Source organism: Pseudophryne corroboree, chromosome 9 (genome assembly GCF_028390025.1).
Source record: "Pseudophryne corroboree isolate aPseCor3 chromosome 9, aPseCor3.hap2, whole genome shotgun sequence".
Lineage (NCBI taxonomy): Eukaryota > Metazoa > Chordata > Amphibia > Anura > Myobatrachidae > Pseudophryne > Pseudophryne corroboree.
Genome location: NC_086452.1, coordinates 455190385 through 455204623, shown reverse-complemented (window position 1 = coordinate 455204623; position 14239 = coordinate 455190385). Strand labels below are relative to the sequence as shown.

Genomic DNA, 14239 nt, shown 5'->3' with positions numbered 1-14239 from the left:
CTACAAATCCAACGAGCAATCGTCTGCTTAGAAGCAGGGGCACCCAGCTTGTTGGGTGCATACAGGATAAACCGCGAGTCAGATTTTCTGACTCCAGCCGTCCTGGAAACATATATTTTCAGGGCCCCGACTACGTCCAGCAACTTGGAGTCCTCCAAGTCCCTAGTAGCCGCAGGTACCACAATAGGTTGGTTCATGTGAAACGCTGAAACCACCTTAGGGAGAAATTGAGGACGAGTCCTCAATTCTGCCCTGTCTGAATGAAAAATTAGTTAAGGGCCTTTATATGATAAAGCCGCCAATTCTGAGACACGCCTGGCTGACGCCAGGGCTAACAGCATGACCACCTTCCATGTGAGATATCTTAATTCCACAGTGGTGAGTGGTTCAAACCAATGTGATTTTAGGAACCCTAAAACTACATTGAGATCCCAAGGTGCCACTGGTGGCACAAAAGGAGGCTGTATATGCAGTACCCCCTTGACAAACGTCTGAACTTCAGGCACTGAAGCCAGTTCTTTCTGGAAGAAGATCGACAGGGCCGAAATTTGAACCTTAATGGATCCTAATTTTAGGCCCATAGACAGTCCTGCTTGCAGGAAATGTAGGAAACGACCCAGTTGAAATTCCTCTGTAGGGGCCTTCTTGGCCTCACACCACGCAACATATTTTCGCCAAATGCGGTGATAATGTTTTGCGGTTACATCCTTCCTGGCTTTGATCAGGGTAGGGATGACTTCATCTGGAATGCCTTTTTCCTTCAGGATCCGGCGTTCAACCGCCATGCCGTCAAACGCAGCCGCGGTAAGTCTTGGAACAGACAAGGTCCCTGCTGGAGCAGGTCCTTTCTTAGAGGTAGAGGCCACGGGTCCTCCGTGAGCATCTCTTGCAGTTCCGGGTACCAAGTTCTTCTTGGCCAATCCGGAGCCACGAGTATAGTTCTTACTCCTCTCCTTCTTATGATTCTCAGTACCTTGGGTATGAGAGGCAGAGGAGGGAACACATACACCGACTGGTACACCCACGGTGTTACCAGAGCGTCCACCGCTATTGCCTGAGGGTCCCTTGACCTGGCGCAATATCTGTCCAGTTTTTTGTTGAGACGGGACGCCATCATGTCCACCTTTGGTTTTTCCCAACGGTTTACAATCACTTGGAAGACTTCTGGGTGAAGTCCCCACTCTCCCGGGTGGAGGTCGTGTCTGCTGAGGAAGTCTGCTTCCCAGTTGTCCACTCCTGGAATGAACACTGCTGACAGTGCTATCACATGATTTTCCGCCCAGCGGAGAATCCTTGCAGCTTCTGCCATTGCCCTCCTGCTTCTTGTTCCGCCCTGTCTGTTGACGTGGGCGACTGCCGTGATGTTGTCCGATTGGATAAGTACCGACTGACCCTGAAGCAGAGGCCTTGCTTGACTTAGGGCATTGTAAATGGCCCTTAGTTCCAGGATATTTATGTGAAGAGACGTTTCCATGCTTGACCACAAGCCCTGGAAATTTCTTCCCTGTGTGACTGCTCCCCAGCCTCTCAGACTGGCATCCGTGGTCACCAGCATCCAATCCTGAATGCCGAATCTGCGGCCCTCTAGAAGATGAGCACTCTGTAACCACCACAGGAGAGACACCCTTGTCCTTGGAGATAGGGTTATCCGCTGATGCATCTGAAGATGCGATCCGGACCATTTGTCCAGCAGATCCCACTGAAACGTTCTTGCATGGAATCTTCCGAATGGAATCGCTTCGTAAGAAGCCACCATCTTTCCCAGGACTCTCGTGCATTGATGCACTGACACTTGGCCTGGTTTTAGGAGGTTCCTGACTAGCTCGGATAACTCCCTGGCCTTCTCCTCCGGGAGAAACACCTTTTTCTGGACTGTGTCCAGAATCATCCCCAGGAACAGTAGACGTGTTGTTGGAATCAGCTGTGATTTTGGGATATTTAGAATCCACCCGTGCTGACGTAGCACTACCTGAGACAGTGCTACTCCGAACTCTAACTGTTCCCTGGACCTTGCCCTTATCAGGAGATCGTCCAAGTAAGGGATAATTAAGACGCCTTTTCTTCGAAGAAGAATCATCATTTCGGCCATTACCTTGGTAAAGACCCGGGGTGCAGTGGACAATCCAAACGGCAGCGTCTGAAACTGATAATGACAGTTTTGTACCACAAACCTGAGGTACCCTTGGTGAGAAGGGAAGATTGGGACATGGAGATAAGCATCTTTGATGTCCAGAGATACCATATAGTCCCCTTCTTCCAGGTTCGCTATCACTGCTCTGAGTGATTCAATCTTGAATTTGAACCTTTTTATGTAAGTGTTCAAGGATTTTAGATTTAAAATTGGTCTCACCGAGCCGTCCGGCTTCGGTACCACAAACAGCGTGGAATAATACCCCTTTCCCTGTTGTAGGAGGGGTACCTTGATTATCACCTGCTGGGAATACAGCTTGTGAATAGCCTCCAATACTGCCTCCGTATCGGAGGGAGACGTTGGTAGAGCAGACTTCAGGAATCTTCGAGGGAGAGACGTCTCGAATTCCAATTTGTACCCCTGTGATACTACCTGCAGGATCCAGGGGTCCACTTGCGAGTGAGCCCCCTGCGCGTTGAAATTTTTGAGACGGGCCCCCACCGTGCCTGAGTCCGCTTGTAAAGCCCCAGCGTCATGCTGAAGACTTGGCAGAAGCGGGGGAGGGCTTCTGCTCCTGGGAAGAGGCTGCCTGGTGCAGCCTTTTTCCTCTTCCTCTGCCCCAGGGCAGAAATGAGTGGCCTTTTGCCCGCTTGTTCTTATAGGAACGAAAGGACTGAGTTTGAAAAGACGGTGTCTTTTTCTGCTGAGAGGTGACCTGGGGTAAAAAGGTGGACTTTCCAGCCGTTGCCGTGGCCACCAGGTCTGATAGACCGACCCCAAATAACTCCTCCCCTTTATACGGCAATACTTCCATATGTCGTTTGGAATCTGCATCACCTGACCACTGTCGCGTCCATAACGCCCTTCTGGCCAGGGTGCAAATATCCCTCTGTGCATCACGCATATATAGTAATGCATCCTTTAAATGCTCTATAGTTAATAATATACTGTCCCTATCCAGGGTATCAATATTTTCAGTCAGGGAATCTGACCAAGCCACTCCAGCGCTGCACATCCAGGCTGAGGCGATTGCTGGTCGCAGTATAACACCAGTATGTGTGTATATACCTTTTAGGATATTTTCCAGCCTTCTATCAGCTGGTTCCTTAAGGGCGGCCGTATCAGGAGACGGTAACGCCACTTGTTTTGATAAGCGTGTGAGCGCCTTATCTACCCTAGGGGGTGTTTCCCAACGTGCCCTAACCTCTGGCGGGAAAGGGTATAGTGCCAATAATTTGTTAGAAATCAGCAGTTTTTTATCGGGGGAAACCCACGCTTTATCACACCTCATTTAATTCCTCTGATTCAGGAAAAACTACTGGTAGTTTTTTCACACCCCACATAATACCCTTTTTTGTGGTACTTGTAGTGTCAGAAATGTTCAATGCCTCCTTCATTGCCGTGATCATGTAACGTGTGGCCCTACTGGACATTACGTTTGTCTCCTCACCGTCGACACTGGATTCAGTATCCGTGTCTGGGTCTGTGTCGACCATCTGAGGTAACGGGCGTTTTAGCGCCCCTGACGGTGTCTGAGACGCCTGAACAGGCACTAACTGATTTGCCGGCTGTCTCATGTCGTCAACAGTTTTTTGCAAAGTGCTGACATTGTCACGTAATTCTTTAAATACAACCATCCAGTCAGGTGTCGACTCCCTAGGGGGTGACATCACTAACACAGGCAATTGCTCTGCTTCCACATCATTTTCCTCCTCATACATGTCGACACAATCGTACCGACACCCAGCACACACACAGGGAATGCTGTGATAGAGGACAGGACCCCACTAGCCCTTTGGGGAGACAGAGGGAGAGTTTGCCAGCACACACCAGAGCGCTATATATATACACACAGGGATAACCTTATATAAGTGTTACTCTTTTTATAGCTGCTGTATTATATATTAGCTGCCAATAGTGCCCCCCCTCTCTTGTTTTACCCTGTTTCTGTAGTGCAGGACTGCAGGGGAGAGTCAGGGAGCCGTCCTTCCAGCGGAGCTGTGAGGGAAAATGGCGCTTGTGTGCTGAGGAGATAGGCTCCGCCCCCTTCTCGGCGGCCTTTTCTCCCGCTTTTTTCAGGAAAACTGGCAGGGGTTAAATGCATCCATATAGCCCAGGAGCTATATGTGATGCATTTCTTTTGCCACATAAGGTTTTTATCATGTTTTATTGCGTCTCAGGGCGCTCCCCCCCAGCGCCCTGCACCCTCAGTGACCGGAGTGTGAAGTGTGCTGAGAGCAATGGCGCACAGCTGCAGTGCTGTGCGCTACCTTATTTGAAGACAGGAAGGTCTTCTGCCGCCGCTTTCTCCGGATCTCTTCGCTCTTCTGGCTCTGTAAGGGGGCCGGCGGCGCGGCTCCGGGACCCATCCAGGCTGAACCTGTGATCGTCCCTCTGGAGCTAATGTCCAGTAGCCAAGAAGCCCAATCCACTCTGCACGCAGGTGAGTTCGCTTCTTCTCCCCTTAGTCCCACGATGCAGTGAGCCTGTTGCCAGCAGGACTCACTGAAAATAAAAAACCTATTTAAACTTTTACTTCTAAGCAGCTCAGGAGAGCCACCTAGCCTGCACCCTTCTCGTTCGGGCACAAAAATCTAACTGAGGCTTGGAGGAGGGTCATAGGGGGAGGAGCCAGTGCACACCAGCTAGTCATAAAGCTTTTACTTTTGTGCCCAGTCTCCTGCGGAGCCGCTATTCCCCATGGTCCTTACGGAAGTCCCAGCATCCACTAGGACGTTAGAGAAACACAGTTTAGAAAGTAATATGGAACTTGTTTACAGTCTGCAAATTGATTAAAGAGCTCAGGCCTGCAAAACACACACACACACACACACACACACACACACACACACACACACACACACACACACACACACACACACACACAAGAAATCACTTTGTACGTATGTATTTACCGGAAACTGTCCTAGCACTGCCTGGTTATTTTCTCTCTCTCTCTCTCTCTCTCTCTCCTCCTGTCACTATTAAGCAGCCATCCCCCGCCACACACACCTTTTCTATCCTCTCCCTGTTATACCTCTTTTACACCAAAAACCCCGGTCCAACCTGGGTAATTGAACAAGGTTCCAAGCCGTATCACAGCAAGTGGATACCCCCCATTCACTCCGCAGACTGGACCCAGGTTATTGCTGGCTGTATGCTTGTAGTGTGACCTGGGTCGGATGAACCGAGTCAGACCATTCATACAGCAGGCCACCGGGTCGGTGCCGGGTTTGACCCCGCTAGGTACCGTGTTTGGAGTCCTAGGTAATACTACCCGGGTCATTTTGATCTGACCCTTTTCATCAAACCTCAACCTGGGTGCCCCGGCAATAACCGGGGTTATAAGTGTGCTGGAAAAGGGGCGTTACTCAATCTCTCTCCTCCCCTCAACTGTCTATTTTTCTTACCAGCACTTGATTTTATTATACTAGGTGCTTCATCGCGCCCTACGGGCGCTCTTCACACCGTCGCAAGGGGCTACGCCCCCTTAACCCTTGCATGCCTTTCTGGGGTTTAATATTTGTATTATATGGAGTATTACCTGCATTCCTTTGTTAGTGGTTAAATATTGCACAATGAAAGGGCGTGCGATGGTGAAGGAGGCGCAGCCCCTTGCGACGGCGTGAACAGCACCTGCAGGGCACGATGTACAGAATGTAGCGGGTGCGGGGGGGACTGCGGATGGTGTCTGTAGATGCTGCGGGTGGAGGGGAGGCAGAAGTGGGGGTGGGGCCCGGATGGGGAAGGTTCGGGAGGTGCTGCGCGTGGGGGAGGGGCAGAGGAGTGGGGGATGCAGATGGGGGAGGGGTCCGGAGGCACCGCAGGTGGGGGAGGGGCAGGGGTGCCACGGGTGGGAGAGGGGCAGGTGTGGGGATGTTGTGGATGGGTGAAGGGTTCCGGAGGTGCTGTGGGATGGGAAGGGACGGGTGTGCCGGGGGTTGGGTAGGGGACCGCAGGCACCATGGGTAGGGTAGGGGCAGGTACGGGTGTTGCGGCGGATGGGAAAGGAGGTCCGGAGGTGCTGCAGGTGGTGGAGGGGCAGGTGCAGGGGTGCCATTGGTGGGGGAGGGGTGGGTGAGTGGGGGACCGCTGATGGAGGAGGGTGTCTGCAGATGCTGCGGGTGGAGGGGGGCAGGTGTGGGGGGAGACGTATAAGGGGGGTGAAGGGTGGAAGGGGCCTGGAGGTGCTGTGGGTGGTGAAGGGGTGGAGGAGTGGGAGCCACGGGTGGTGTAGGGGGTCTGGAGGCACAGCATGTGGGGGAGGGGTGGAGTGCCGCATGTGGTGGAGGGGAAGGTGCGGAGGTGTGGTGCATTGGGGAGAGGTCTGGAGGCGCTGCGGGTACTGTACATGCCATAAAAGGTAGTTGGAGGGTATGCAGTAACAGGGCCAGGACAGGGGTGACAGGGTCAGTACAGGGTTGACGGGGCCAGGATAGGGGTGACGGGGCCAGGACAGGGGTGACGGGGCCAGGACAGGGGTGACGGGGCCAGGACAGAAATGATAGGGACAGGATAGGGGTGACAGGGCCAGGGTAGGGGCGGCAGGACCAGGACAGGGGTGACGGGGCCAGTATAGGGTTCACAGGGCAAGCACAGGGGTGACAGGGCCAGGATAGGGGTAACAGGGCCAGCATAAGGGTGACAGGGCCAGGATAAGGGTGAAAGGGCCAGAATAAGGGTGGCAGGGCAAGTCCAGGGACATGACAGAACACAGGGCATGGGAGAGATTGGTATTAGGGACAAAACAGTGGTGACAGACAGATGTGTCTTACCGGAGTCACTGCTGCTGGCTGCTGCTGTTCCATTCCAACCTGTTGGGATCTGCTGCTGCTGGAGACTTGGCATGGCTGACTCTCTCAGGCTGGAGTCCTGCTTTCTCTGCCAGTCCGCATCCCTCCCCCCCCCTCCTCAGTCACACACCGCAGACCTCGCGCAGCTGCCGGGCACTGTGGTAAGGTGAGACTGGAAATGACTGGTTAGCCCCCAGGAGATGCTGCGGCTGGAGGGAGGAGGGGGTCATAGCATGCACGTGGCGCGGACCTCACGGCTTCCGGGCACTGTGGTAAGGGGAGACTGGGAGTGACTGGTTAGCTCCCAGGAGACGCTGCGGCTGGAGGGAGGAGTGGGTCAGAGCCTGCAAGCAGCTCGGATTTCTGCAGCGCTACCCGCCAGCTAAAGTGTGTGACTGAGCTGGGCGCACTCCACTGCGGGTGGCAGCGCTGCAGCTAGCGGTGGGGTTGCCGGGGCTGGAGATAACAGAGGCAGTATGGAACCTGCACAGCGGCAGGTGCCTCACTAAACTGCAGCTAAGAAGCGTGGAGTGTGTCAGAAAGTGACGCTCCTCCGCACCAGAGAGACCCTGCTGAGTATGCCGATGTGGGGGGTCAAGCACACAGTGAGCCGGTGCCCGTCTGTCTGTATGACATACCCCTCACACACCCCCATACCTCCCAAATGTCCCGATTTTCGCGGGACAGTCCCATTTTTTGGGGTCTGTCCCGCTGTCCCACCCGCGGGTCGCAGTGTCCTGCGGTGGGGGGGGGGGGGGCAGTTGGAAAGCTCCTGTACTCGCTGTACTGCTTAGCAGAGCAGCGGTGAATAGTGGAGACAGAGGGAGAGGGGGCATCAGGGGGTACGGATTAATGGGGGGGTTCCAGCAGCAGAGCCGGATTAGGGGGGGGGGGGGGGGGGGCGGGGGATACGTACCGTTGGCCCCACAGTTTTAGAGGCCCCCCCGGCTGGAGTAGCTCTGTCCCAGCTCAGAAGCTCCCCTCCCCCCCGTCCTGCCAGCAACAGTGGCAGCATTGTGCTACAGTCAGCACACGCTGCTGCATATTGGCAGGGAGGCAGCAGTCTCCCTGCTTTCTTCTCCCTGTGCGGGTGTGTAGGGGGGAGCGACCACCTCCTCTGGATTTAGCCCTAGCTGAGGGGCCAAAATCCCATAAAAAAAATAAGAATTTACTTACCGATAATTCTATTTCTCGGAGTCCGTAGTGGATGCTGGGGTTCCTGAAAGGACCATGGGGAATAGCGGCTCCGCAGGAGACAGGGCACAAAAGTAAAGCTTTCCGATCAGGTGGTGTGCACTGGCTCCTCCCCCTATGACCCTCCTCCAAGCCAGTTAGGTACTGTGCCCGGACGAGCGTACACAATAAGGGAGGAATTTTGAATCCCGGGTAAGACTCATACCAGCCACACCAATCACACCGTACAACTTGTGATCTAAACCCAGTTAACAGTATGATAACAGCGGAGCCTCTGAAAAGATGGCTCACAACAATAATAACCCGATTTTTGTAACTATGTACAAGTATTGCAGATAATCCGCACTTGGGATGGGCGCCCAGCATCCACTACGGACTCCGAGAAATAGAATTATCGGTAAGTAAATTCTTATTTTCTCTATCGTCCTAGTGGATGCTGGGGTTCCTGAAAGGACCATGGGGATTATACCAAAGCTCCCAAACGGGCGGGAGAGTGCGGATGACTCTGCAGCACCGAATGAGAGAACTCCAGGTCCTCCTTAGCCAGGGTATCAAATTTGTAGAATTTAGCAAACGTGTTTGCCCCTGACCAAGTAGCTGCTCGGCAAAGTTGTAAAGCCGAGACCCCTCGGGCAGCCGCCCAAGATGAGCCCACCTTCCTTGTGGAATGGGCATTTACATATTTTGGCTGTGGCAGGCCTGCCACAGAATGTGCAAGCTGAATTGTATTACACATCCAACTAGCAATAGTCTGCTTAGAAGCAAGAGCACCCAGTTTGTTGGGTGCATACAGGATAACAGCAAGTCAGTTTTCCTGACTCCAGCCGTCCTGGAACATATTTTCAGGGCCCTGACAACATCTAGCAACTTGGAGTCCTCCAAGTCCCTAGTAGGTGCAAGGCACCACAATAAGCTGGTTCAGGTGAAACACTGACACCACCTTAGGGAGAGAACTGGGGACGAGTCCGCAGCTCTGCCCTGTCCGAATGGACAAACAGATATGGGCTTTTTTGAGAAAAAAACACCAATTTGACACTCGCCTGGTCCAGGCCAGGGCCAAGAGCATGGTCACTTTTCATGTGAGATGCTTCAAATCCACAGATTTGACTGGTTTTAAACCAATGTGATTTGAGGAATCCCAGAACTACGTTGAGATCCCACAGTGCCACTGGAGGCACAAAAGGGGGTTGTATATGCAATACTCCCTTGACAAACTTCTGGACTTCAGGAACTGAAGCCAATTCTTTCTGGAAGAAAATCGACAGGGCCGAATTCGAACCTTAATGGACCCCAATTTGAGGCCCATAGACACTCCTGTTTGCAGGAAATGCAGGAAACGACCGAGTTGAAATTTCTTTGTGGGGCCTTCCTGGCCTCACACCACGCAACATATTTTCGCCACATGTGGTGATAATGTTGTGCGGTCACCTCCTTTCTGGCTTTGACCAGGGTAGGAATGACCTCTTCCGGAATGCCTTTTTCCCTTAGGATCCGGCTTTCCACCGCCATGCCGACAAACGCAGCTGCGGTAAGTCTTGGAACAGACATGGTACTTGCTGAAGCAAGTCCCTTCTTAGCGGCAGAGGCCATAAGACCTCTGTAAGCATCTCTTGAAGTTCCGGGTACCAAGTCCTTCTTGGCCAATCCGGAGCCATGAGTATAGTTCTTACTCCTCTACGTCTTATAATTCTCAGCACCTTAGGTATGAGAAGCAGAGGAGGGAACACATACACCGACTGGTACACCCACGGTGTTACCAGAACGTCCACAGCTATTGCCTGAGGGTCTCTTGACCTGGCGCAATACCTGTCCCGTTTTTTGTTCAGACGGGACGCCATCATGTCCACCTTTGGTATTTCCCAACGGTTTACAATCATGTGGAAAAAACTTCCCGATGAAGTTTCCACTCTCCCGGGTGGAGGTCGTGCCTGCTGAGGAAGTCTGCTTCCCAGTTTCCATTCCCGGGATGAAACACTGCTGACAGTGCTATCACATGAATTTCCGCCCAGCGAAAAGTCCTTGCAGTTTTTGCCATTGCCCTCCTGCTTCTTGTGTCGCCCTGTCTGTTTACGTGGGCGACTGCCGTGATGTTTTTCCCACTGGATCAATACCGGCTGACCTTGAAGCAGAGGTCTTGCTAAGCTTAGAGCATTATAAATTTACCCTTAGCTCCAGTATATTTATGTGGAGAAAAGTCTCCAGACTTGATCACACTCCCTGGAAATTTTTTCCTTGTGTGACTGCTCCCCAGCCTCTCGGGCTGGGCTCCGTGGTCACCAGCATCCAATCCTGAATGCCGAATCTGCGGCCCTCTAGAAGATGAGCACTCTATAACCACCACAGGAGAGACACCCTTGTCCTTGGATATAGGGTTATCCGCTGATGCATCTGAAGATGCGATCCGGACCATTTGTCCAGCAGATCCCACTGAAAAGTTCTTGCGTGAAATCTGCCGAATGGAATTGCTTCGTAGGAAGCCACCATTTTTACCAGGACCCTAGTGCAATGATGCACTGTTTTTAGGAGGTTCCTGACTAGCTCGGATAACTCCCTGGCTTTCTCTTCCGGGAGAAACACCTTTTTCTGGACTGTGTCCAGAATCATCCCTAGGCACAGCAGACGTGTCGTCGGGATCAGCTGCGATTTTGGAATATTTAGAATCCACCCGTGCTGTTGTAGCAGTATCCTAGATAGTGCTACTCCGACCTCCAACTGTTCCCTGGACTATGCCCTTATCAGGAGATCGTCCAAGTAAGGGATAATTAAGACGCCTTTTCTTCGAAGAAGAATCATCATTTCGGCCATTACCTTGGTAAAGACCCGGGGTGCCGTGGACAATCCAAACGGCAGCGTCTGAAACTGATAGTGACAGTTCTGCACCACGAACCTGAGGTACCCTTAGTGAGAAGGGCAAATTTGGGACATAGAGGTAAGGATCCCTGATGTCCCGGGACACTATATAGTCCCCTTCTTCCTGGTTCGTTATCACTGCTCTGAGCGACTCCATCTTGATTTGAACCTTTGTAAGTGTTCAAAAAAAATTTTTTTTTTTTTTTTTTTTAGAATAAGTCTCACCTAGCCTTCTGGCTTCAGTACCACAATATAGTGTGGAATAATACCCCTTTTCTTGTAGTAGGAGGGGTAATTTAATTATCACCTGCTGGGAATACAGCTTGTGAATTTTTTCCCATACTGCCTCCTTGTCGGAGGGAGACCTTGGTAAAGCAGACTTCAGGAGCCTGCGAAGGGGAAACTTCTCGACATTCCAATCTGTACCCCTGGGATACTACTTGTAGGATCCAGGGGTCCTGTACGGTCTCAGCGCCATGCTGAGAACTTGTCAGAAGCGGTGGAACGCTTCTGTTCCTGGGAATGGGCTGCCTGCTGCAGTCTTCTTCCCTTTCCTCTATCCCTGGGCAGATATGATCTTATAGGGACGAAAGGACTGAGGCTGAAAAGACGGTGTCTTTTTCTGCAGAGATGTGACTTAGGGTAAAAACGGTGGATTTTCCAGCAGTTGCCGTGGCCACCAGGTCCGATGGACCGACCCCAAATAACTCCTCTTCCTTTATACGGCAATACACCTTTGTGCCGTTTGGAATCTGCATCACCTGACCACTGTCGTGTCCATAACATCTTCTGGCAGTTATGGACATCGCATTTACTCTTGATGCCAGAGTGCAAATATCCCTCTGTGCATCTCGCATATATAGAAATGCATCCTTTAAATGCTCTATAGTCAATAAAATACTGTCCCTGTCAAGGGTATCAATATTTTTAGTCAGGGAATCCGACCAAGCCACCCCAGCTCTGCACATCCAGGCTGAGGCGATCGCTGGTCGCAGTATAACACCAGTATGTGTGTATATACTTTTTATGATATTTTCCAACCTCCTGTCAGCTGGACCTTGAGGACGGCCCTCTCTATAGACGGTACCGCCACTTGTTTTGATAAGCGTGTGAGCGCCTTATCCACCCTAAGGGGTGTTTCCCAACGCGCCCTAACTTCTGGCGGGAAAGGGTATACCGCCCATAATTTTCTATCGGGGGGAACCCACGCATCATCACACACTTTATTTAATTTATCTGATTCAGGAAAAACTATGGTAGTTTTTTCACATCCCACATAATACCCTCTTTTGTGGTACTTGTAGTATCAGAAATATGTAACACCTCCTTCATTGCCTTTAACGTGTGGCCCTAATAAGGAATACGTTTGTTTATTCACCGTCGACACTGGATTCAGTGTCCCTGTCTGTGTCTGTGTCGACCGACTAAAGTAAACGGGCGTTTTAAAACCCCTGACGGTGTTTTTGAGACGTCTGGACCGGTACTAATTGTTTGTCGGCCGTCTCATGTCGTCAACCGACCTTGCAGCGTGTTGACATTATCACGTAATTCCCTAAATAAGCCATCCATTCCGGTGTCGACTCCCTAGAGAGTGACATCACCATTACAGGCAATTGCTCCGCCTCCTCACCAACATCGTCCTCCTACATGTCGACACACACGTACCGACACACAGCACACACACAGGGAATGCTCTGATAGAGGACAGGACCCACTAGCCCTTTGGAGAGACAGAGGGAGAGTTTGCCAGCACACACCAAAAACGCTATAATTATATAGGGACAACCTTATATAAGTGTTTTCCCTTATAGCATCTTTTTTATATATTTCTAACGCCAAATTAGTGCCCCCCCTCTCTGTTTTAACCCTGTTTCTGTAGTGCAGTGCAGGGGAGAGCCTGGGAGCCTTCCCTCCAGCCTTTCTGTGAGGGAAAATGGCGCTGTGTGCTGAGGAGATAGGCCCCGCCCCTTTTTCGGCGGCCTCGTCTCCCGCTCTTAACGGATTCTGGCAGGGGTTAAATATCTCCATATAGCCTCCGGAGGCTATATGTGAGGTATTTTTAGCCAAAATAGGTATTCATTTTGCCTCCCAGGGCGCCCCCCTCCCAGCGCCCTGCACCCTCAGTGACTGCCGTGTGAAGTGTGCTGAGAGGAAAATGGCGCACAGCTGCAGTGCTGTGCGCTACCTTTAGAAGACTGAGGAGTCTTCTGCCGCCGATTCTGGACCTCTTCTTACTTCAGCATCTGCAAGGGGGCCGGCGGCAAGGCTCCGGTGACCATCCAGGCTGTACCTGTGATCGTCCCTCTGGAGCTGATGTCCAGTAGCCAAGAAGCCAATCCATCCTGCACGCAGGTGAGTTCACTTCTTCTCCCCTAAGTCCCTCGTTGCAGTGATCCTGTTGCCAGCAGGACTCACTGTAAAATAAAAAACCTAAGCTAAACTTTTCTAAGCAGCTCTTTAGGAGAGCCACCTAGATTGCACCCTTCTCGGCCGGGCACAAAAATCTAACTGGCTTGGAGGAGGGTCATAGGGGGAGGAGCCAGTGCACACCACCTGATCGGAAAGCTTTACTTTTGTGCCCTGTCTCCTGCGGAGCCGCTATTCCCCATGGTCCTTTCAGGAATCCCAGCATCCACTAGGACGATAGAGAAATAAAAACAAAAATCGGAATTTGCATAAGGGGGCGTGGCCGCGCGGCCGCGATTAGACCACGCCCCCAACCCCCAGCAGGCACAGCAATGAGATAGGGCTCCCCTGTCTCAAGTGCCCTGGGCCCCCCGGACTCATAATCAGCCCCTGGGGGCATGCCAGCAGCTCACAGAGCGCTGGGCATGCCCCCTCACTGACGAAAACGGGGACCCTCCCGTGAAGCCACGCCCCCTTTTCGCCGAGTGTGTTTCCCTCCTTCTGCCTGGAGAAAGCTCCTGCAGAAAGCTGGGAGGTATGCAGCCCTGTCTGTGACATGCCCAATGTCCATGCTATCTGCTTCTGCTCCTAGTCTCCTGTAGATTTGGCCAGATCTCTGTGACTCATTTGAATAACTCCGCCCACTGTTGTGACTCCGCCCAGCGTTAGCAAATGAATCACAAGGTCACAGAATAGGGCTATTATATAGGAGATAGATTATCCTTACCATGACCTCTTTTCTATTTGTTGCTGCTATGTGGGACAGTCCCACCTTTTCTACACTATAGTATGGGGCCTGTGCATCCATGTGTCTCTGTATGTGGCCTGTACATCCCTGTGTCTCTGTATGTGGCCTGTGCATCCC

At 52.0% G+C, this 14239-nt stretch overlaps 1 protein-coding gene across 2 annotated transcripts in view; it reads right to left on the bottom strand.

Moving 5' to 3' along the window:
- Positions 1 to 14239, bottom strand: part of IFT122 (intraflagellar transport 122) — a 141540-nt gene that overhangs the window by 119446 nt on the left and 7855 nt on the right. The gene's annotated exons all lie outside the window — the stretch shown is intronic.